This window comes from Anopheles darlingi, chromosome 2, assembly GCF_943734745.1.
Source record: "Anopheles darlingi chromosome 2, idAnoDarlMG_H_01, whole genome shotgun sequence".
NCBI classification, from domain to species: Eukaryota; Metazoa; Arthropoda; class Insecta; order Diptera; family Culicidae; genus Anopheles; species Anopheles darlingi.
The window spans coordinates 23,646,462-23,670,902 of record NC_064874.1 but is presented as its reverse complement, the minus strand read 5'-3'; the positions used below and the strand labels follow the sequence as shown (position 1 = coordinate 23,670,902).

Below are 24,441 nucleotides of genomic sequence, written 5' to 3'. Positions count from 1 at the left end.
TAGTTTACTGCCCCAAAAGCCACCGGTCAAAATTCAATCTATTTCTATGCTAATAAAGCTAAGCATATTATCGCGACCGTGAAATATGAAGCTATTATTTCCAAAAAAAAAAGGCTGCTCTCAACGGTACCACAACGGGCCACGAACCGACTGAGCTGCTGCGGTGCCATCGTTAATAGGCTTTAATTTTCGCGCTATCTAAATCGACTCGGCATCATTATAATTCCAGCTTAAGGTGTTGCCAATCAAGCTGACGCTTTCCATCTTTCAGTGGAGCGGAGACGCCGCTTTGTTCGCCGCGTTCAGCTCATCGCTTTCTTTGGAAAATAAAGCATCAACCCCGTGTCCATTGTATCCTGTGTTCATCAATTTCCATGGTTCAAAACAAAGTGTCTGGCGTGTAGGGTTTACTGAGCGCGCAACGCCAACGTCATGCCAAGTGCGACATTTACAGGGTGGACGACCATGTTTACCAGATCCATTACCACTTTACTCATCATCGAGGTTCATCGAAGAAGGGCTGACGCGTCCTTGTGCACAGCACCGCATCGTGCTCGCGCTATTCCCTTCTACGAACACCGTGCCCGAACGTCTATTATTGATCTGCCATCCGGGCGTGAGCTGGCACAGGCGAACACTAAAACAAACAGAACCATACAGTTAATGGCTTGAGTGACAAAACCGTCAAACGCGTGGCGTTCGTTGACAGGAATGGGGGTGGTGTTCGGAGAACGCATTTCTTGCTACCGCAATCATGCTGATGCAGCCAATCCAAGGGACAATATCCATGACACAAAACTCCTGCTATGGAGGGGACAAGAAGAAAGAAGGAGCCACTGTTCGGGGTTCAAGGTAGCAAGCGAAGATCCATTGGCATCGTTCTTTATGCGATGAGAGTAAACATCGCTGCAGATGATTCAAGATGGAAGTTTGTTCCCACGTAAACGCGAATGGACGTAATTGAATGAAATCGAACAAATTGGAATCTGATTCATTTTCTTCTAAAATCAAATCAAACCGACCATCACCAATCAATATGCCCGACGACGTACCGCTTCGTCTGCAGTGCACCCCCACCTCCTAACACTAACTGCATCAAATCGAAGTCCCACATCGATCGACTATTGGAAATTTGAAACACAAAAACACGAGCCGCAGACTGCCGCTGTCAATGTTAACATCGGCATTGTTCTACGTTCTGATTCGCGGCAGAGGAGGAAGAATGAATTGTTTGCTTGCACACAAGGCCGCAAGTTGCTGCTCCGCCTTCTCCTCCTCCTCCTCCTCTTCCTCCTGCTTCCACAGCGGCACATCCCTCTGCTCATCCGTGAAGCATTAATCATCTTTTGCCGTTTGACATTTAGCATCGCATTCGATTCGGTTTGGGAGCACCACCGGGTGCGGCGCGACTGCGTCTGCATGGCGCAACACCGAAGAACAAGATCCCCTGCTCCCCTTCCTCCTTCCCCCCCCCCTTTTCCACCTTCCAAGAACAGAGAGATTTGGGGGAGTTTTGTTTTTATTTCCGCGCCAATTCCGCCGCTGGCCGCTTTTGTTAGCAGCTTGAATGGACGCTTTTGGGAATCCGACTGAGTTCCTGCCTTTGGCGGCGATGGCGACGTTGGAGCAACCAGCAACAGATGATCGATCATCGGGCGCATCGTAATTATCGACCAAATCGCCGACGAACAGCAGGATTTCGACGGCGCAGAAAAAGATATGCTCTGCGAGAGAACAAAGGAAACGTGTTTTCTAATGTATTTTGACAGCCGCACGAGAATAATCATTTGAAACATGGCGAATATTATGCATCACCTCACACATGGGATTAGCATTAATAATTGAATGTAATCACTCACACCGGCTGGTTTGTTTGAAATGCATACTGGCTTACGAGATGTTGCTGTTGTGGTGACAAAGAATAAAGACATAATTTAAACTAAGCCCGCCAACTGTCACCACGCTACGCTACAGTGTTTAGACATTGGCGGGGCAAAAAAAAAAACGCGAAAAAAAAACCTCCGGCAGCGCGGAGTGCACAAAGCGGCCTCGAGAGCTGCATCCGAAAAGCCCACCATAGACGGTGAAAGAACGGAATTAATAATTTCTTCAAACCCCAAAAGGTAAGGGGGCGATCGCTCCCCGAAAGACACGAAGCAAAACACGGGTAAAACCCCGCGGACACGTTCGACCCATTCTATGCAAATGCCATGCATTTCGCGGGCGGCTGCTTGAGGCGGCTTTCTCAAAAGCGCTTATCATCAATAGCAAGCCTACATGCGGGTCTGTCTCCCGTGGCTGGTTGCAGTCGATTTTTGTGCATGAAAGACCATGCGCCGCCAAGGCACACACACACGTAGACGGTACGATAAGGACACGCGTTGCCGGAATCGACCGCGAACCTTTCGGTTGCCCGCGATCGCGATCGCGACGGGACCAAGAAAGTCACGTAAAACCGAAGCAAAATGTCCAGCAAGCAACTAACGGCATCCATCGGCCGACCGTTCGTTCCGAGGCAGGTTCAACAATCGATCGATCGATCGTCGAGCGAGGCGAGCGGTGTCACGGTCAATGCCAAATGCTTGCCAAAGCTTTCAGGTGTTGGACTCAGCCACGAACACGAACAAACGGTGAGCCATCGGTCACCAGATCGGGCATCATGGAGGATGATGATGCTGATGATCATGGCGGATCATGGCGAGTGGAGTGGACGATGGTGGGGAAGATGATGCTTCCATGCTTTTTTTCGAAATATCATCGAGTCGCGAGCAGCCGGTTTGACAGGTAAGCGATGCGGGTGTGTGTGTGTGTATGTTTGTGTTGTACCGTGCTGTGCGTGTGTGCTTAGCGGCCAACTAACGGAAAATCAAATATCGTACGCCGGTTCGCGCACGCGGTGCTAGTGCACGGTGCGGTGTTCGTCACCTCGACGACTACAGACCGCGGCGCTGCTGCGGCACAGAAGCGCTCCACCGATGGTCAAGAGCGTGTGGTGTGTTGCGTCCGGACCAGTGCCATCATCATCCTCGCATCAGCGAATGGTGCGTTACGTGAGCGGCGACAGTGACGAATAAAATCACGTATTTGGCAATTTGAATTGCAAACGTTTGACTGCAAACAGGCTGGCCTTACAGTCCCACAACCCCTCGCGTGGGGGGGGGGGGGGCAGACGGGCTACTGCTGTTGCTGCTGCTGCTGCTGCTGCTCCACCCTATTCAGCGTCAAGTTCAAGATCGCCACCTTCCAGTGCCAAGAAGAAGTGCCGGAGTCGAAACGAAGCACCAAGTTCGTGCAGAGGATCCGGAAACTCACGGGCCGGACTCTAAGCAGACAATCTGGCAGCTAACATTTGAACAGATTGATTTTACTGATGTAATCTGAATTGTCAGGTATTAAAAAGTATTGGATATTTGAAAAATAATAAATCTATCTGAAATTTTTAGAATAGACATTTAACAATTCGCAATAATTGAATGAAATTAATTGATGAAGATATAAACTATATACAAACAATTGGTTCAGGATAAATTAACAGAATGGCAAAGAACTGGCTAATAAACGTAACGCATTCTATTAATTTCGCGAAAAAGAAAAATAAACGGTATTTTCAAAAGACTTACTGTACTGATACATTAATTGCAAATCTATGCGGAAAAAATAAACTAAAACAAGCTAAAATAAATAAATCAACAAAAACAAAAGTCGTAACATAGTGTATAAAAGGAAATTCAACTAAAGGAATAAGCGTAAAATGTGACAATAGCGATAAGTCAACTATTCAAAGGAAATGATTCTATTCAACAAAAGCTATAACCAGAGGGGTTGAAAGCATAGTAAGAAAATTTCGTAAGACTCGCCAGATGGACGCCCAAAAAGGAAAATGAATATAAAAAAAAATCCAAACGAAACCATTAAATTGGCAAAACACATGCGGGCATTACCCCGAGAAACCGGAACTGATCCACATTAAACCGGAAAATGGGTCAAACTTCACCCGCCGGCCCATATGTCTGCACGACACCATCCATCGTCTAAACGCGACTCCTCGTCGTTCTAAAATCAGACGAAAGATCAATAGTTGTTCTTGTTCCCCTCGCCCCCGAAAAACAAAAGACACTCTCACCCCTTTTTCACACGTTACTCCCCGTGCACCATATGCCCCTAACACAACAAGCACACGCCACGCACCGCAGACCGCCAAGGCCAATGTCCAAAAAAAATCCACGCGAATCTAGCGTCTGATTACGTTTACACCGAGCAACCCGGCCTAGTGGTGTGACTGGCCTCATCCGGCCGCCGTACCGCAGTGACGCGCGGTTTAATGCTTTAATGTAGCTAAAATTAAATTATATTACTTGCCCCTGCCCCCCTACCCCTATCAGAGCGAGCCACACCTTCCGACGCTCCTAGCGGCAAGGGGTCAAGCAACTCTTTCCAGCGTCCGTGCCATCCGATCGATCCTACCAAGGGGTGGGAGGGGGAGCAAACACCGAGCATCGGTTAGTACCGTTTCGTTTTGCTTTACTTTTCGACCAAACGGCCGGTTGTTTGCCGGCCGGGTTTCTTCCTCTTCGCCGTCCGTCGCTTCAGTCTTTTTGCTGCCGTCGAACATTATTTTTGGCACAAAACCCGATCGGAGACCGCTGGTGGAGAAGACGTTGCGTTGCGTCTTCGCGCGTTTCTTCTTCCAATTGCTGCTGTTGCTACTGCTCGCTCGCTCGCTCGCTCGGTCACTTCCGTCTCCGTGATGTCAGAGTATCTGGTGTGCACGATGGAGGTTCGGCACCGTCACCACACCAAGACCTCCACCCCCTAATTGACGCGAAAAACTGGCGAAAAACGGTTAAAAGCTTTCGCCCCGCTAATGCGCGTCATGCACGAATGTGTGTGTGTGTGTGTTTTGGAGCCGTCGTGAGTAAATAGAGCTATCAGTGGAACGGAGAGGAAAGTGATTCGCACTCCCTCCTTGCACAATTTCCCTATTTTCCCCCTTACATCAGACCCCAGTTTCCTGGCGAAAACCGGAAGAGAGCGGTCGTGATGCGATTCCGTCGAAGGTCGGAATGACCCACCCCCGTGGCGGGAAACGGGGGGGGGGGGCTTATCAGGCGCCTTTGCCCTTCGTGTCACTCCGAAGGCCGCACACGTCACGCGTGGAACCCTTCCCCTAGCGCGATGATAGCCACTTGAACGGTCCACAATTTACTATCAAGTAGTCCGATGCAAGTAGTCCACGGCCCTTGTCCATCACACAGGAGAGCCTCGCCGCCTGCTGGAAGCACCGGCCGGGTGAAAGCTTATCGGCATCGGACTCACGCTATGCACACACACACGCGCTCATTGATTATCATTAATTGAAATGATGCCATTAAATCATACGCGCGTCCGCAGCGACACACGGAGACACTCTTGAGAGAATGGAGGTGTTGATCCAAACACACTGAAGACACCCCAGACACCCAGGGACAACTTGATAATCACAACCGCGGAACCGGCACCGGGACCGGGACCCGGGGGATCAATCGCCTTGAATTGGTCGTAAAAATTAAGCCACATTAACCGCGTTCCACAATCACAAGCCCCTGCGATGACGACGATGATGATGATGATGATGATGATGGCAGTTTGTTCGGCATCGAGATCACGATCCATAAAATTAGCTACATCCCTCGACCGACCGACCGACTACCGATCCCGCAATCCGGATCACGGCGAACGGCGACATCAACGGCGACGATTTCGTCGTGCCCCAATAGTGTCTGCGTCTTATAACGATCGTACGGCGCGGTACGACCATCGACTCAGAGCCACAGATACGCGTTTGCGCGTTGTCATTTCATTTCCTCGGAGATAACCCACGACGGCCAGTGCTGTGTCCCGTCCCGCGGTCCCGGAGCAAACGTAAAAGTAAACATTGCGGTCGCGACAGTGCGCAAATCGCGTTAATGAAGCAGCGAGAGCGAGCGAGCGAGTGCGGTGGTGTAGGCCGGTGTAGGACCAACCGACTATGCTATGTCATGGCCTATGGTGGTGCTCGAGCTTGCAACGAGGAGGGTCAACCGCACCGCCGCGCCGTGTGATCGTGCAAGCCCCTCACCGATAACCGAATTTGCAAAACTGAGACCGAGGAGAGGTGACCTCTCTCGCTCTTTCTCTCTCTCTCTCTCTCTCTCTCTCTCTCTCTCTCTCTCTCTCTCTATCTCTAGCTCTCTGTCTGTCTCTCGGTCTCGGTGACAGCCACACCCTGGGAGTTCGATGTGGCACACCTGTTGCCCCGGGTTGATGCTGGTGGTTATGCTCACGTGACTTCCTGACATCGTCGGTCGTGCTTCTTGCCTCTCGTGGTGGTATCGTGGTAGCACGAACTGCACTGAAAGGAGTTGTATGTTCCCGTTGTCCGGACCGGGAGCCTCGGTCACCAGGGCAGGCTCGCCGGACATCTCGAGGGCACGACCGAAGGCGGGGAACGACCACCTGATTAGCATACCTTCCTCGCTGTGTCCCCTCTATGGCCGCGCCATGATAATCGTCGTCATCGTGGCCACCAGTGATCGCGCCACCGGTTTTGTATTTTGGGGCGGCGGCGGCGACGGCGGCAGCGACCGCAGCAGCAATCGCTTATGCAATCGCTTTCCATTACCATCACTTCTTCGTTTTCCTCTTCTCGTTCCTCGTCGTCGCTCTCTGGATGGAGTTTTTTTTCCTTTTTCATTTTCGCCCTTTCATGCTTGGCCCTGACATGGTCCCCTCATGGTAGCAGTTGCAGCAGCCGGTTGGTTGGTTGGTTGGTTGGTTGGTGACATCCAGTGCGAAACATATGACCAAACCACGGCGCGGTCGAGCTGGTGCGTCATAAATGGCGAGCGTGAGATGGGCCATGATCACGAGCCTAGCTCAACCGCGACCGGCATCATCAGGAGGAGGCGATAACGTTCACTTATTCCTTCTCTCTCTCTTGCTTCCTCGGAGAGACTTGGACATGGTATATACCGCAGCGCCAATTGCAGAACTGATGCAGAGAGTACCAGCCTGGTGACTATGAGCTGATGGTGATGATGTTGATGATGATGAGATGGTAGTAGCTGGTAGCTGGAATAGGATCCTCCTGGGAGATAAAGCGCATGACGCGATCGTTTTATGATGCTTATTCTGAGCAAAGCAGCTGGAACACAACAGAACAGAGGGGCAAAAAAAAACGGCACAAACCTAAAAAGAAACCAAACAAACACGCCCTAGGTGTATAAAGTGCTGTTACCTCCAGACACACGAACTCCAACATTGTCACACCACAAGTCGGATTTCTAGAAGCGGTTTTCTGGGCCCGACCCCGGGCCCGGGACAGCAGAGGCAGCATCCTCAGCATCGAATGAGGTGTCCGGTAGTACGGTCATAAACTCTGGTGTAACACAGCGTGTGCCACCGGTGGCCTGTGACTCGACGAAGACCGTCAGTTCTATCAGTCTCGCTTATCTCGCGCTCTGCAGGAGGAGAAAGCTAACCAGCATCAGCGCGTCATCGCTGGCACCACCACCAACACCACCATTACCACCGAGGAGTAGTGTCGAAGAAGGTGACGGATGTTGCTGTAAATATGTCGTCCATAAATCATGCTCGCGGATGATAATTTTAGAAAATCCTCACCCCGTCGCGGAGAGACACAATCACAACTGAATGGGGCAGTGAAAGAGAGGGCGGGAGCGGGTGCCTAAGCTCATAACGGTCCACGCTGAACCCCTCTGATGAACTCTGGCTGGCGCCCTTTTGTGGGTCTGGGCCTACGAGGCGTTAAACATTCCTCAACGGCTTAAAGGTGCGACGAACTATACCCACAAAGGACCCACACACCACTTGGATCCACTTGCTGGGAACTTACTAATAGGTTCTCGACAGGGCAGGGAGTCGCGCCCATATCTTGACATCCCGATCACCGGACCACGGGATCCACCGACATCGTCCCGTACCGTGGGCGATGATATGCTGCAGCAGTCAAACCCATTCCGTGCACCCAGACACACAGCAGACATGATGCAGCGGTCTTCTTCCGGCTCCTTGCGCCACCATTCATGCACCCCATTCATGGCCCATTCATCCCGGGAGCGTTCAGTAAACTCGGCAGCTACAGCAGCAGCAGCAGCAGCAACTCGTCTCGGTGTCACTGGCCGCGGCCCCGTTGGCCTGTGGTTGGAAATGGTGAATGGCAGATATTGACAGGTCGCTTCGGCAACCACGGTACCGGCAACCACACAACCAGTCACTACTATCCACTCTTCTCCTCCTCTTCCTCCTCCTTGGAGACCGCGTGTTGACCACCGCCTCTCTAGTTAGTCAACCTTCGCCTTCGCCCATGTCGTCGATCCAAGTCCATGGCGCGCCGTTGTCTCGAATTTCAAACCTCCCTTCTGCTGCTGGTATAGGTGCACTCGGTGTGTGCTGCTACATTGTCTCCTTGGTTGGTTTCGACGACAACTTTTTGTATGCTGCTCCTCCTGCTGCCGACATTCGAGATCATCGAGGGCCGTGGGATGCTGCGATCGGCATATCAATCCGGGGGTGGGAAGGCGCCCCCCCTCCGGAGGTTCCGGGAAGAGCACCGATACTGGTAAGCCGCCAGTATCCAGTATCCACCATTTAGCCATCATCACGCCGCGCGCCGGAGAGGAGACTTCCGTGAAATTCGATACTTCCAATGCCACCAGCTCCAACTTATGCTGGACGATGTGTGTGACTCAGTCTACCCCTGGTGGCCGCTCGAAAGGTCATTCGCAACTTTTGCACCACTTCTCGCGGGGTCCAGCCCGGTCCGGTCCGGCATGCCGGTCCGGTGGTGGTGTCCGATGGCTCTGATGCTGTCATGGTCATGCAAGAGTTGGCATACCCCCGAAAAACCCCAAGAATCGGAGGCAAAACGCACAAACGCACAACTCTGGTACTCTGGGGGAACTCTCTGCTATCTTTTGCTCGCTCGGAGCTCTTGATCTTCCAACAAATTGATTTATGAATGTGCCGCACCCCGTACCCGGGTGCCGCGTGCGTGCGTGCGTGCGTGTATGGTAGGAGTGTGAAGTGGAGAGGACGGTGACGCGATATAACGGACGCGAGAACCTTCCCACTACTACTAGGCGCGGTCGCCCTCTCTCTCGCGCGAGTTTGTGAATCAGCATCAGCATTTTTGGGACCGACGGGACGAGACGGATGGCGAGAGGCGCAATGGCGCAACTTCTCTAGCACGCGGAACATCCGAAGCCGAAGGTCATCGCGGGCAGTCGCGGCCCTGGAGGGGGAGGGGAAGACGGAAGTGTAAACACCGAACCGAAAGTACTCGATTCCGGCGAGGAAGCGTTTCTTGAAGTTGATGCTCCCACCGGAGAATATCCATCACCACGCAAGTAGTAGTAGTAGTAGTAGTAGTAGCAATTTTGAATGCTGTCCCGTCAAGAGGGCCAAGCCTTTTGATTCCCGTAGGACGTTCGTGCGGAATTCGTGGAATCTTCTTTGACTGTCGGCTGTTGTCCTTTGTGGTTTCCCGCTATATGCCGACACCGCCACCAGCGTCCATTAACAAAATTAGGTTACCCAATCTCGGTCGGTCGGGTCGGTCGGTTGGTTGGCCGGTCGAACGGTGTGTGGCGCGGCGGCGGAGAGAGGAATGGAATGCGTGTTCATATCGCTCACTGATCGTTTTACTATCTATCTATCTCTCTCTCTCTCTCTGGGGTGCGCCAAGCGTCAAGCGACTTCATATTTCAACATCCCTCGCGGAAGCGGCGACATCCCACAACAATTCGCATACCCCATTTTCGCCAGGAACATCAGACCAGGTGCTCCTCGCAAGTCCTCCCAGGAACCCAAAGTTCGTGCTACACGCGCGAGACTGATTTACGGTTTGGACGCTAAGCGAACGAAAATACGACGTATTCCTTTTTCACCCCTAAAGAAAAAGCTCCTTCGACGAGAGCTCCTCAACTGGTAGAAGGTCGGTGCAGATGAGGTCCACCGCGAAAGATAAATCACGATGCAATCAGATTAGCTCGCACACACACATCCGCATCCGAGAGCTAATGTGTCCGGATGATTTACCGGGTATTCCGACTTTCTACGAACGCGCCACCAGCTGCGGCGAGAAGCAACGCGCAACAACGGCGCCGTCTCCGGTTGCCGAAAACAAAAAAAAGGAACGTTGGCAAAACTTGGCGTCAAGCCCATTGGGGCCTCTATGCTGTGTTTTGGGGTGCGGGATTGTGGTGCTTGCAAAAAAAAACACAACAACAGACCGCGCGAGCGACGCCATTAATATTGATTTATAGGACATCATTGGGAGGTTGTAGGGGATGTAGACAAGGGGGGAGGGCCTAGAACTGGTTGAGGTTCTGAGGAGTTCGATACACACAGATACATAGGCACACAAGGTTTGGTTGACATTATGGGACGCGCCAAGTAACTAATGATCCAAAATCACCAAATTTGTCCAAACCATACGCAAAGATACTCATCTTGCATTCCAGACAAGTCCTTTTGGATTCGCCTTCTACCTGAATTCTAAAAAGAAATCGCTCCAATACTCGTTGATCTGTAGCAGATCGTCTCGGAGTCGAATTCAGATAGCTCATTGAGAGGAGCATTAGAAATTGGAGTCATCAATCCATCAATCGATTTTTATCGCGTATCTTGGCTCTTTCTCTCCACTCTTCACCAACCTGGATTATCCAAGAAGCTTGAACTTGAACCACCAGCACACTGACGTAAGATGTGGTCCCACCAATGACTTAGAGGCACTACTACTACTACTGGCAGTACACCCCTGCTGCCGTCGTCCGGGGAACGTGGGATATTAATAGCCAGTTCAGTCACGCACGGCGAAGGTGGCAATGACCCACTGCTGCGTGCGTGAGGAAAGCATATCGCGGGCAATTGGCCCGAGGTCCCGGAGGGGGTGGAGAGAATAAAAAAAAAGATGAAGAATTGCACCGTTGCTTCCTGGCAACTCCCTTTGCGCCTCTTCTGCTGCTCGCTCCCACGTCATCCCGTCCCGTGGCGCTTATCATCGGGAGGGTACATCATCATCGCCAGCTTTTACAACCCCCCGCCCTCCCTCCCTCCTTCCTCCTTTACAAGGGGTTGTTGTTTTGTTGTCCGCTTTTTTCGGAGTGCTGCCAGAGTCTCGTGGCGTTCGTGGAGCGCGTGGTGTTCCGCGTTCCGTATCGCGATATCTTGTATCGTAGTGTGTACCGTCGTCGCGGTCATGGCACTCCCCTTCCCCCTTCCCCCGGTTTCTCCGGAGTCTTTCATCTGGTGGAGCAGCAGCATTGCGACAGCAGTCATGGCACAAGCTCCTGCTCTCTCACTCTCTCTCTCTCTCCCTCTCTCTACTTCTATCTCTCTACAGCTGAAGCTGGAAACAGCTGGATAAATAGTTTCGGCTGAGAGCAAAACAGAGACACAGGGGAGGCTGGTGCTGGTGGTGGTGCTGGTGGTGGTCGAAGCTTCACTCAATTTGCATACAACGTCGACAGCACACCGTTCACGATCCGGTCGCTTGTCTTCTGGAGATCTGGAGGCAAAATGCGCTCCCAGGAGATCGCACGAATGCTCTAGACTCTGCCCTGGAAGACCTTCTCCTTCCAGGCGATCGCTAATCGTCGCCATCCATTATTCGACGATTTACAAATGGCTCCGGCTCCGCGCTTTGGTCCCGTTTTTTGTTTGTGGCATATTTTATGCTACCCCGGAACCCGCGGGGCGTAGGATCTGCGCTGAGGTCCTGCAAACTACGACGACCCTATTACAAATAGGTTCGATCTGCGGCTCTACGGCACTGCCCATGATGTGCTGCATTTTATGCTTATCAGCCAACCACCTCGCGACCTCCCTTCCCCCCTACAGTCAGGTTGTAGGTCGACGCGAATGAGCTTTCGTCGCATCATCGTCGTCGTCGTCGTCGTCGTCGTCGTCGTCGTGGGATGTTGAATTTGAGGCAAACATGAAACAACGGACACAACTCCCCGCCTTTGGAAAGCTCCCGTTAGTGGATGGACCGTTTCTGGGACGCGTCCACACCACAGAGAGAGAGAGAGAGAGAGCGAGAGAGTGCGACAAAGAGAGAGATACAACGGTGGATTCAGCTGCTGCATGGCATGTTGTAAAAAAATCAGAAAACCAAAACTACAGCGCCTTCCGTTGCGTTGCGGGACCTGCGTTTGGGCCGTGTTCCTATTTATTGCAGGTCTGCGATCGCGGCCGCGAAGGCGAAAGGCGGAAGGCTATGTTTTTCCCGGCCTGGCCCGGCCCCGCCGTACCCGCGGGGATGTTATCATGTTTCTTTTATTGTTTTCATTTTTATTATTTCTCGCGTTTTCTATGGTCACCATATCGTCGCCTCCGCCGCCGCGGCCGCCGCCCAGCAAGAGACCACCACCGTGCCAGGCCAGAGTGGTGGACCAGTGGTGGTCAAACCCGGTTGGCAGGTTCAGGGCGGCTCAAGTTGGCCTGGCCAGGCCTGGCCTGTAAAACGTGCGTGGCTACACCCGGCCACCTAATTGATGCCACCGAAAGTAGGTCCGGCGGGGTAGGAAGGGTCGGGTAGGGTAGGGTAGGGTAGGCCGGGTTGTATGCAGCGGGTGGTTCCTTTTTTGTTGTTGTTGAAAACAGTTTGAACTAGTTCTCCGTTCCGTTCCGAACAACGGCAACGGCGTGACCTGCGAGGGTAAGAGAGAGTGAGAGAGTGAGAGAGGGAGAGAAGGAGGAGCCAGTACCCGTATATGTTCCAGGGCTGTGGACTCCGGATGTCGCGAGTCCCCGCGTTTGGATATGGTTTTGGTTCCAGCAGCAGCAGCAGCAGCAGCAGCAGCAGCAGCAGCAGCAGCAGCAGCAGCAGCTGTACCCCCGATGGACGCGGATCGATTACAAACGCACCGTTTTCTCCACGGGCACCACCACCACCACCACGAATTCGTTGGTGCCTTCCTCCAGCGCGATGCAGTTGTTGGTGCCTGGCCGCGAACGCGACAACGAGGAAGAACGAATCGGTCGAAAAGCGTAACCAAACCAACCGAGCGTCAGCGCCACAGTAAACAGAACAGAACCGAGAACGGCGCAGAGGCGCGGATAAACAGACGAAGAGCAGAGTTTTGAGGGCAGACGTCGTACCGAGCAGCCGGTCCACGCGACGCAACACGATCGCGGACGCAGACGATCTCGATATTTTGGTTACGGAATATGCTTATAGGCTGGCCTGATCCGGACCGAAAAGGAGCGATAAAGACGACGCCGTACGTCGTTAAGGTACGCCACGCTGTTGGACGCCACCAGGAAGCCCGCACTATCGCCCCGCGTACGATCGAGAACGATCGCCCAAACCACAGGAACCCCATCCGTGCTGTGCTGGCAGGCTTGGCCGAGAGTTTAATGAATTTATGATCTTCATCTGTTTTGATTCCCATGATGTGCTGCTGCTGACTGCTGCTGCTGACTGCTGAGAACATCTCTATCGAGCGCGTCAATCGATTCAATCGATCGCATCTCGCAGGATCACCGCAGACACCGGAAGTGTCAACGGCGAGTTGTCGAGCGACCAAACGCTGCGAACCTTTAATTGAAACCGTTCCCAAGCGAGCACCGCGAGCCCATTTTATAGCATTTTTGGAAGGCCACGACGCACACCACGAAGAACCTACCAGACGTCGGCGAATTGAATTGGAGACAGGAAGAACTGCTTCACTAATTACGAGGCAATCCCTTCCACCGGCCACAGAGCCATAAAAACCCCCTGGGAGTTTCACCCTGGGAGGCAATTGTTTAATAACTGTTTGCCAGCAATTAGTGATACTTGGAAGTTGTCAATGCGCCAGAAGAGACAAAGCCTGCAGCAGCAGCAGCAGCAGCATCATATTTGGGATGAGTAATGGCGCGGTGGTGCATTCGAAAGGCAACGGACAGAGATCATAAATCCATCAACGATCCCGATCTGACGAAGGTCGTCGCGAAAACAAAACAACAACAAAACACAAACAAGGCGCGCGACAAAGCAATTAATTGGCCGTGATCGAAAGACGGCCCCCCTCGAAGGAAAGTGGAGCAACAGGATTAAGAGAAAGGCAAATCCACTCCCTCACATCTGTACCGAGTGTTGGGGTGGGGACCAGCGCCTCGAACACACCATTGATGGATCGAAATCAAATAAAGTGCATCCCACGGGCAGAGCGGGATTCGCCGCCATTCGTCATCGCCTTGCGTCCTACACACGATGCGCGATGGCCGACGAGGACGAGGATGGGGAAAAATTGAAAAGCGTTCAAAATGGATTTTAAATTGATATTAATGATTGTCTCACTCCCGGTCCTTGGTCAAAAGGGGGGGAGGGGCTCGATACCAGCACAAGTGAGCGTCCTCGGAAGAAGAAGCCGTGATAGACAGTACGGAGACGGACCTACCGAGGAGGCCAGATGTCTCCCAGAGTTGCAGTCTTCAGTTGCAGAAGATGATCGAGGGAAAAGCATCGCATCCGAACGGGCTACACTCGAAGTCCACCTATATCGCGCTCGAGAGGGTGCAAAATGCGCGCATTTTGCGTTGTAATTACCTCTTGATGAGCCGAAGCCCGGAGAAGCTCAAGAGTGCCCCGGAGCTCTTAATGGCACACCAAGAAGGCAGATGCGCACCAAACACAATTGAGTGGGCTTCGTCGTTGTTGGGGGAGGGGGCGTTGCAATTGAGATAAATGCTTATGAAACATTCGAGCACAACTTATGACAGGACGAGCAACCGCGTGTCAGGATGTGCGCCACGGCAAACACCAGGGCGATATTCCACCACCAACACCATCTGGTGCCAACTTCACGGATCGACTTGACGATTCGGCATTTGCAGACCACATCTGCTGAGGGAGGGAGGGTTCCACTAGTGGTAGAGGAACTGCACTCGACGCCATCTCGACACGATGGCATAGTAGGCGCATTCACACCAAGTGACAAATCGAGCGTGTAATTGCGGAGGTTTTACTGCCTACTGGAACACGCATTTCGCATGATTTATGAATGACGGCGGAAAATGCGCCGGGAATGGCGGAACTGTCGCAAGCTGGACGCAAGGACACACACGACCACACGGGGGGGACCGCGCACACCAGGATGTTGAACTCGGCAATATTGATGTGCAAATGCAAGACGCAACAACACGAATCAGAAGATCCTGCGGCTGGGGATCGTTTTATGGAGCGTGCACCAACCGCGCGTGTGTGTGTGTGTGTTTTTATGGTGTTCCGGTGGGTTATGGTGACATAAACAGGGAATGGACGTTGCGCCACGTTTACGCGGTAGCGGAAAAGGCAGATAAAAAACGGACGAAGAACGAAACGAAATAGTGAATAAGTCATTTTAGATTTTATGAATCACTCACGACAACGTCACCACAACACGGCGTTTCCTTTGCGCGTTGGGGCGCCAGGAAATGAATTAAAAGGTAAATTGAAAAACCAAATTGAACAACGGGAACCGATATCACGCCGGAAAGTCCTCGGAAATATGACTCATGGCGTCGGTTGTCGGCCGCGCCGCGAGCAGCGAGAACCGTAATTAGGTGACGATGGAAGTGCCGAGCGCATCATCAGGCAGCATAGGGTTTCTCCAGACGGCAATAAAGCTGTCAACGGCACAACGGCTCGCTCAATTCCTGTGCACCACCAGAGAGTTCAGCATGTAGAGATGATGCTGACGAATAAGAAATATCCCAAAACCCCCCGAAACTGTGAGCAATCACAATGAGGTGCGAGCAGAGCAGCGGCGATGAAATTAAAATCTCAGCTCGCTACACGTGACACGAAGAGCCGAAGTGCCGTTGCGAAGTGAAACAGAGAAAGAAAGAAAGAAAGAGAGAGAGAGCAAAAGGAACAAATGAAACCAAACAAGATAAAACAGCCAGGCAAGAAACCCGATAAAAGACGAGATCGAAAATGAAAGATGCAGCAACAGAAAGTAAAAGGCCAAGGGTGGATGATATCCAGAAGGAAGAGGCGTAAGTCACAAAAAAAACGGAAAGACAACAACAGATGAGAGATCCCCAAAATAAACCCCGAAAACATTCCCCACTCGCCAGAGTGTGGAACAACACCGGCAGCATGAAGACGTTAACAGAACATGCAAATGCACAACTGCGAAGCGCGAATCGGGAGGCGGGAGTTTGCGGTTTCGCGCAAACGCAATATGCAATGGCGCCCCGGAGAGTGCGTTCATCATACCCCGCCTCCCCCGATCTTCTCTCTCTTTTTCTCTCCTCCCACCCACCACGAATGCAATCAATTGAAACATTACCTCCCCACGCGACCGAAAAAGGTAGCAAACCGATGGCGAGACGAGAGGCATACGGGTGGGGGTGGGCATCGCCGCGCGAAGGTACGACGAACCCAAGCGCCACAAGAGGAAACGGTGCAGCGTCTCGGTACCAGATGATAATGCTGGCCCGAAACTGCGGGCTGGCTCACGCGGCCATACGCGGTGATTTGTTTATGCTGCGCTGTCGCGATAATTTACGAGCCAGCAAGGCACCACCAACCGAACCGAACCGACGCGAATACACACACACACACGCCGCGCTACGATGCGCCGCGTTCAGAACAGAATCCGCGGATTTCGTCGTATCACGCACCAACCAGAAGCGGAAAGAAATCGAAATGAAAACACCGACGAAAATCGCATAAACGACGACATCTCGTTGTGCACCGTAATTACGATTAGGCCGACAAAAAAATTGCGTGAAAAATTAGCAAACGGCGCTGCGCGGTGCCAGAGATTCGTGTTTGAAAGCAGTGAATGCTGATAAATCTGGCGCCCTCCTGCGTCTCCTCCCCCCCGAGAAACAGATCTTTGGCTAATCTTGGTTTCATCCCTTGGCCGCGCTCTGTCGCTCGTTGCAATATTAATTACCCTCCCACCGGAGAGGGAGGTTGGGATGGGAATGTGGATTTCGCTTTTCGAACGATTTGTTTCTTTGTTTTTGTGGTTTTTATATCCCCGTTTTTTTTTTAATGTGGTTGCTGCAAATTCTTGGCGACGATTGGCGCCACAGATGCTTTGCATCTTTGCTGAGCCTCTTCCAATACTAAGCTGCTGCATATGTGATTGCCAAGAAGCGACAAACGCGACAGTGTCTCAATGGTGTCTGGTTGTTGGTGGGAAACATTTGTTTAGGAAACGATGCTCGAAGGAAGCGCTCAAGAAGAAAAAATCATTTTTACGTTCGACAACATGTCAGCGTTTTATTTCAAACGCAGTTTACTAGCAGGCCCAAGCAGGTCATTAAAAGTAGAGAAACATCCAAACAATTTGCTGTAAAAGATCCTCCACCCCCGAAAGAATTTGTTTTGTCTCCTTCGCAAAAGAGTTATCTAATTACCTCACGGGGGAGTGTCACAAATTCCCCTTTGGTAACCCCCTAGGGGGATCTAGTACTGGCACGATCACATTGCGTTTTTGGTTATCATCGCGTGGATTTAATTTGTTTTCCTTGGCGGATCACGTTAGCAACAAACACAGAGAAAGAGAGAGGGAGAGTGTGTGTGCCTTCGCGGGAGTGTCAGCGATGGTGGAAAGGAAGGAAGGAAGGAAGCAACCGACAGCGTCATTGGCGTTGGCGGATTTTTATTTTGGCGTCCGCCTTTTTCGCCAAACCGACGTCGTGGAGCGCCGCACGCGTTTGGCGTTCTATTTGCGGCTATGAACTTTGCTTTCGCTGGTGTCGGAGTGACGGAATCGAATTGGAAGCGTCTCATATCGATGCGGTGCATTATTATGATGATCCCAGAGGACTCTCCATAATTATGTCGATCATCGGTGGGCATCGGCGCGTTAATCATGCATCCAAGCGCTTCCATCATCACCAGCACGAAAGCAAAAATCCCCTTAACCCCATTCCGTCGAGGTTCTTGAGAAAACCAACAACTCTCCCTAACCCCCCTCTCCCTTTCTCTTTCTCTCTAGGATGAAAGGTTGGTTGAAAGGCGCCGAATGCATTTCAAGCCAGAGTGCAAGCTCTCGACAGCGACGCTCAAATCGGGTGTATCTGGAGCACTCTACTCCAGGCCGTCGGTCAGAATGCGGCCAGAACGGCACGTTTGTTGATGATGCAGGATGATGCAACAGGCCACAACGTCCCGCGCTTCACGTGTTTGGGTTCGAGATATTCCGCGAATCGCCCGCCCGTATCACCACTACCCTCGATCCACACTTTTCGAAAGTAAAGATAAACATTTCTCATCCGTTGCCCCACAAAAAGCGTCGAATGGGAAATGTTGGGGTTTTTTTGTTTCTTTTGCTTCTTGGAGTGAGAAAATTCACGGAAAAATTATGGAAAACCAAAACACAAAAGCAAAAGTAAAGTAGCACGAGGAAGAGCCAAAGCAGGAGGAAGTGTAAGACGCATGCAATGTGCGTAAAACAGTCGCCTACACATTCGTTGGCGGGGACATTGGCAGACAGCAGGTCGCACCGGGAGCCGCGCTACTAAAAATACTGCCACCAACGACGGCGACAGTTCGAGCCGTAATCGTAAATATTCGATAAAGCCATGCAAAAGCTAGTAGACAACTTGGCAGCGCACATTGACATCCCCGCGTGTGGGTGTGTGTGTGTGTGTGTGTGGGTGGATGAGCAACATATTAAAAACTTATTAAAAAAGTATATTTATAATTTTATGATAAGCCGCGCGATCCCTAACAGGGCATCCGCCAACATCGGCGGATAATGAACACGGACACGGACAACACGTCCAAGCAAAGGAACAGCTGGGAAAGCGATTGCCGTTGCCGTTTGGTCGACGACGCCCCTCTCGTCGTGGCCAAGATCGTTCTCGGTAGATTCGGAAGAAGTTGAAAAACAAATAAAATCTTGCGAACGAGCCGCACAAGTGCTTCGGCCCTCGGGCCCGAAATGTTTGCACAACATAATCTTGAACCGAGGGAGCCGGGGGGGGCAGAAGAGAAGCTGAGATGGCCCGAAACTTGTTCTAAGTCTCCCTTTTTTTTTTACGACCGACCGAGTATTCTCCCTGCGACAAACAGGAAGCCATTACATAGATTGACCTCGTTGATTGGTGCGCCGCTGGTCGTGCGTGTTTTTTCTCCTTCGGACGCCAGGCACGCCCGCACATAATATTCAAGTTCGCGCCACATGCCAGGGTGCGCCGCGGTGCCGTGGTGTCTGTTCCCCCGCACATCGTTTGCAAATTTGGGTTTAATGGCTAATTGGAGGTAATCGGTTGAGTTACTTCTCATGCGCTCGGCGCGAGTGCAACCGGCAATGTCACGTGCACCGACGGAACGGGTGCCAACCGTGGTCGAGTAGCTCGTACCAGTTATAATCCCAATGTCAAGACAAATAGGAGGAGACTTACGACCTACGAAGTGGAAGACGAGCGTTACGCTAACCGTGCCAATTCGCGCTTGTAATTATTTAGTGACATTGGTTTAGTTATGCTAAATACGATATTAAAACGGGAATAAGTAAAAGAGTCGTTAAGTATGGTGGTAAGCGAATAGAATAGTTTAGCAAAGGGGTAAAGAGTAGGATAATGAATCAATATAAAAATAATGAATGAGGAGTAAGCTATTAGAAGCAGCTATTGAATAAGCGGTCTAGTAAGCAATTTTACAAAAGATGAAAGTGACTTCAAAGAAGCTAGTTTAAGCCTCAAAACATGATAAGTCAGTAACCGCACCGCAAAGACATTTGATTCAACAGCGGGCCATGGGCCATAAAATTGCACAATCGTCAGATTACATGGGAAATCGCCTAACGCAAGAAATCGCAAGCCGCATGTCCTAAGCGTTTCTTCCTTTTTTTGTTTTGTTTTCGTTTGAACAAAACCTCATGCTTTCCATGATCCATTTGCGTCCATTGATTAATCCAGTCCGGTATATCGCGGACCCTCGGACTTGGGTAGGCCCCTCGTCTGATGGGTCCCTCCAAGAAACGCACAAAGGAGAGGGTCCCACCGTAGTACCGCGGTCGCCGATTTTATCCTTCGGAAGGTAAATATCGAAAAATGAAACACAAACGTGTAGGGATCGGATCGGACTGCGAAGACTAAAACCTTGGGCGAAATGGTGGCACCGCGAACCGCTTCGTTTTCTAGCAGGAGTCTCCACCTAAAAAAGGGGCCAGTGGTGGTCGCCAAATTCGCAACCATCAGCAGTTCGGTATCGCATTTCACTTTTTGTGTATGCGTGTGTGTGTGTGCCAGGCCAGGGAGTTGTGTGTTTTGCGGTAGAAAATCTTCCTCAATTCTTGCGCTGCGCGGTCGCTTTCGCGCGGACCGCAGCATGTTTTGGTGAGGATCGCGCGACCTGAGCAAAAGCCCTGCTCCACACTAGACCGCAATTCCACCCCCCCCCCCCTGCCCTTCGCTGCAGCAACCCACAGAACCGAGCGAATGGTTGGAAGCGAGAAAGTGCTATTCTGTGCATATGTTGGGAACCGGTGCACGGTGACCGTCGCGATGCGCCGACGACCTGCACAAAACCCAACCGCCGCACCCTTAACTGATCCCATCTAGGAAGGGGCCCGCAAGAAGGGCTGCTCCGTGGTGCAAACGAATGTAAAATAGAAAAGGAAGAAGCGCGAAGAAGTGAAAAAGCACGGGCTCAGCAGTTCCACCACCAACGGGAGGGAAGGTGCGATGCCAGGTATCACAAGGCTGCGTGCTACTCGGAACCGTGCAAGCGTGGGGCCAGGAAGTTGCAATAGCATTGGTCACCGCCGTTCTCAGCTTTCTGTACTGCCCCGAGAGCCTCGAGAGGTATGTAAACCATTCTCGCTCGCCAGGCAGCCAGCGTGATTTGCGCGAAAAGGGTCGTACGACATTCCAAAGGATGTGCCCATGAACTGGGCTTGGGGAGGAACTTGAGTATGGCCAGTGTCGTTGTTTGTTTGACAAGGAAAGGTTCCCAGAATCCTGTCGTATGCAAATCGGGGCGATGCAATTTAAAACCGGGCTCGAGCTTGCCTATAGGGATTTTTTCCAAATTTCCAGAAGCATATAAAGGAGATCTCCAGTAAGAAGAATATCGGAATGACTATCTGTAGTAAATATTTGCACTTTGATTCACGTCGTACCTTCAACATTACGACCGAGACCACCCGAGAAGTCTTATACAGTGCTGTGTCTGGAGTTAAAAAGGCCCGCGATAATGGAGCCCCATCAAAAGGCTCGTGATCGCCATTCAATGATCCTCTAAGCACCTAGAACACAGCTCTTGAGCACTTCATTAAGAGAAGGGAACGGTTGTAGAGGTAAAGCAAACAACTGAACAGCTGAATCGCGCGGACCGTCCGGTGGCCCAATCCGGTAGAAGTGTTAACGAGCTTTCGGCTTGCGCGATCGCGATCGCAGAGACCATCCGCGACCATGCCAAACTGACCAACCGGTTCGCAGCGTCTCCAGTGCGTTACCCGGTTCGGTAAAACTTAAAAGACAGATCGTCGTCGTCGTCGTCGTCGTTGTCGTCGTCATCGCGATTGCTCTGCCCATCCTCTTCATCATCCTCATCATCATGATCAGCAGCAGCAGCAGCAGAAGCAGCGGCAGCATCAGGCATGCCGCCGTGCGGAAGAACGGCATCGACACGCGTATGCGTAGCCCCGCGCAACACGTACAGGTCGTACCGGGTCGCTTTTCTTAGATCAAGTTCGCCGTTGCCCCCTTGAGGACCGTGGCAACCGCTTCGACGGTAACCGACCTGGACAAACCTGTTTCGGTCAAAGCGGAAGGCGAATTTGCGCGGTGAAAACGAAAACTGGCGGCCAAACGGCCAGCTTCTGAAGAAGGATCTGGTGCGGGCGAAGACGGCTCGATGCCTCCACCGCTGGAAACCTAACGCGAGCATACACCGCGGCCTCTTCTAGGTAAAGCCACGGTAGTCCAATAGCGACCAAATGGACTAAGCAACCTATGCCCAGGTGAATTTCTTCCACTAGAAGATTACTAAGTACCCCCCTAATCTGCTTTTGGTGCACTTACCTTACTTATTAGGGCTGCTCCTGATCCAGTACCGACCCTGATCCAGTCTGCAAAACCGCCAACGTTAATGTCAACAGAGCGCTAGCCAACCGAAAACGCTGACGGGAACCGGCCAAACGAGAGACACTGGTCACACTGAGACACTCGGGCACTGCACACGCTGTGTTCAACCTGCCTGGACGATCTCTGCACTCAGTACACTTGCTACACAGCGAACGATGGGGACGCTCGAGGGAACACTCAGGGGACTTCACGCCGATTACACACCATTCCCCATTCCAGCCCGCACGGTAGCCGACGTAACAGCGCGCTGCCTCAACCAGCTTCTGTTTGAACAAATGCCGCCACCGAGTCGCCAACAGCCTTGACAAGGCCGAAGAGTGTCTCTGGCTCCCTGCACCTTCACGCGGTCGCGATGCTTTCTTCACGCACTACATGCAATGGAGCCCAATGGAACGACTTTAAACGAACACTAAACGCTGCCCAGACTACTGGGATCCCAGACTCGCTATTCTCTTAAGCCCGACCGGCCTGCTTTGCATCTTTGGGCACCACGGAATACACTAAGCAACACACTACTGATGCTCACTTTCGCCAAAAATTTATCGGCAACATATTAGATCATTCGACGGGATGGGTCGTGGTTGGACGAAGGGGGGTTTGGGGAATGGTTCTCTCTCTATCTCGCGTTCCAGCGCGTGTGTTACCGCTGTTGAATGGAACCGGCGTTCGCGATGATTTTTTCCTTCTTCACACCAAAGATCACACCCGAAAATCAACAGATCACGGCCGGGTGAGGCTGCGCTTGAGAGAAAGAGCGCGCGCGAGCGCGCTTTGTCACGGCACAGAATTTTGGCAGCCGTGTAGCCCGGTACTACGAGACACGAACGAAGGGAAAACGAAACGATAATACAGCTACGCAGGAGCAGCCAAAAAAGCCGAAAGCACCGCCAAGCATCCGTAGTAATAATAACAAGAGCGGATCAGTGTCGCGAACGCAAACTACCCGAAAGATGATGGTGCGAGCTATGCTACCACGAACCGCTGGCCACGCGAGCTAGCAGCACGTCCGAACCGGCACGCAGACGAGAGAAAACTGAAGAACAATCTGAAAAAAACAGACGGCTCCACTAGCTCCACCGAAGTACCACGATGGGGTACCGACTCCCCAAGGAGCAACAACATGCACAGGCAGCAGCGCCACGGCAATGGAGAGGACGGTACGACTCTCCGCGAGAGAACAGCAGAGAGAGAGAGACCGTTTCGAAACCATGCGGTGGGGATTGCCCTGTTGATTCAAGCTTCATTCAAATATAATCATGTGCTGCAACTGAGAGAGAAGCGTGTATCAGGCGCTCTGGTATGTAGCAAAGGATGCTGGACGAGCGTTATCTAGCACCGAGACCAGGAGATTCGCGATCATCAGCCTTCTCGTGGCACCTGCAGAAGAGGTTCTCAACGTGCACTGGGTAAGCGTATTGCAGTCTAGGATCCAGCCTTTTTGAAGAAGTACTTGAATGTCACCTGCAATAATAAAAATTGATTGAAGTAGGTAGATGTGATAATTATATTGATAACAATTAATCTCGTTGATAAGTAGCAAGTACGGATCGATTGCAGGATTAATCGTTTTACTACTTTGTAATGATGTATGTCTTTTGCAATCTTGGCAGAGTAGAATATCTGATATTTAGAGGCAGAGAAGAATATCTGTACGATATTAACTATCTTCTCGTACTCGCCGGTTTGATTTTTGTTTCCACCTTTTTAAATTTTATTTGGTTCTAACTGAGGTGTCTATTCCCGTCAGGCGTTACTTGACGACTCAGGCGTCAAATTCATTTTGGTTCATTTTCGAGTTGCGGGGGGCACCACGGGATTGTGGTCCTCCGGACAGAGTCGTGTACGGTTTCCTGAGCTGTCCGTTCAAACCAAAAATGTCGTTATCCCGGCAGAGGTTGCTAGTCGCTGCTGGGCTACTTGCACCGCTTCCGGAAGCAGTACCGTCTCCGAAAGTGCCTTCGCCGTCTTGGTGAAACGGGGCGCCAGATCGATTAGTTAGTGTAGTGTAGTTAGTTTCTAGTGAGGTAGGTAGGTAGTTAGTTAATGAGGTAGGTTTAAAGAAATTATCAGTGTAAGGTCTACGGAAACTGCCTAAAAGCAAGGACGAAGCTAGGAAAATGAACAGCTAGGCTATTGACCGCTTTGCATTGAGCCGCCACAACTTTGCTAGAGGAACCAGAGTGACCAAAATTCGCGTCTCGCTAGCTCCTGCCAAATGACCTGCGGAAGGCTGAACGTTCTCAAAATCCACTCCTGCGGTGGTGAGCAAGCAAACAAGAACTTAATGTGGAAGCTGAAGATTGGACCAGCACAGAAAAGGCACAACGCCTCAAAGACGTTTGTTGACCTAGGCGACGTCCATGACAGTTCGTAGGT

General features: G+C 51.6%; 1 protein-coding gene across 7 annotated transcripts in view; it reads right to left on the bottom strand.

Moving 5' to 3' along the window:
- LOC125950169 (A disintegrin and metalloproteinase with thrombospondin motifs 15) overlaps window positions 1-23,096 on the bottom strand; it is a 140,436-nt gene extending 117,340 nt beyond the window's left edge. For all 7 annotated transcript variants that reach the window (XM_049677879.1, XM_049677873.1, XM_049677876.1 and 4 more), the window contains exon 1: window positions 22,003-23,096. The gene's annotated coding sequence lies outside the window, so the exon portion shown is untranslated. The remainder of the gene's footprint in view (window positions 1-22,002) is intronic.
- Between the last annotated feature and the right edge of the window lie 1,345 nt (window positions 23,097-24,441).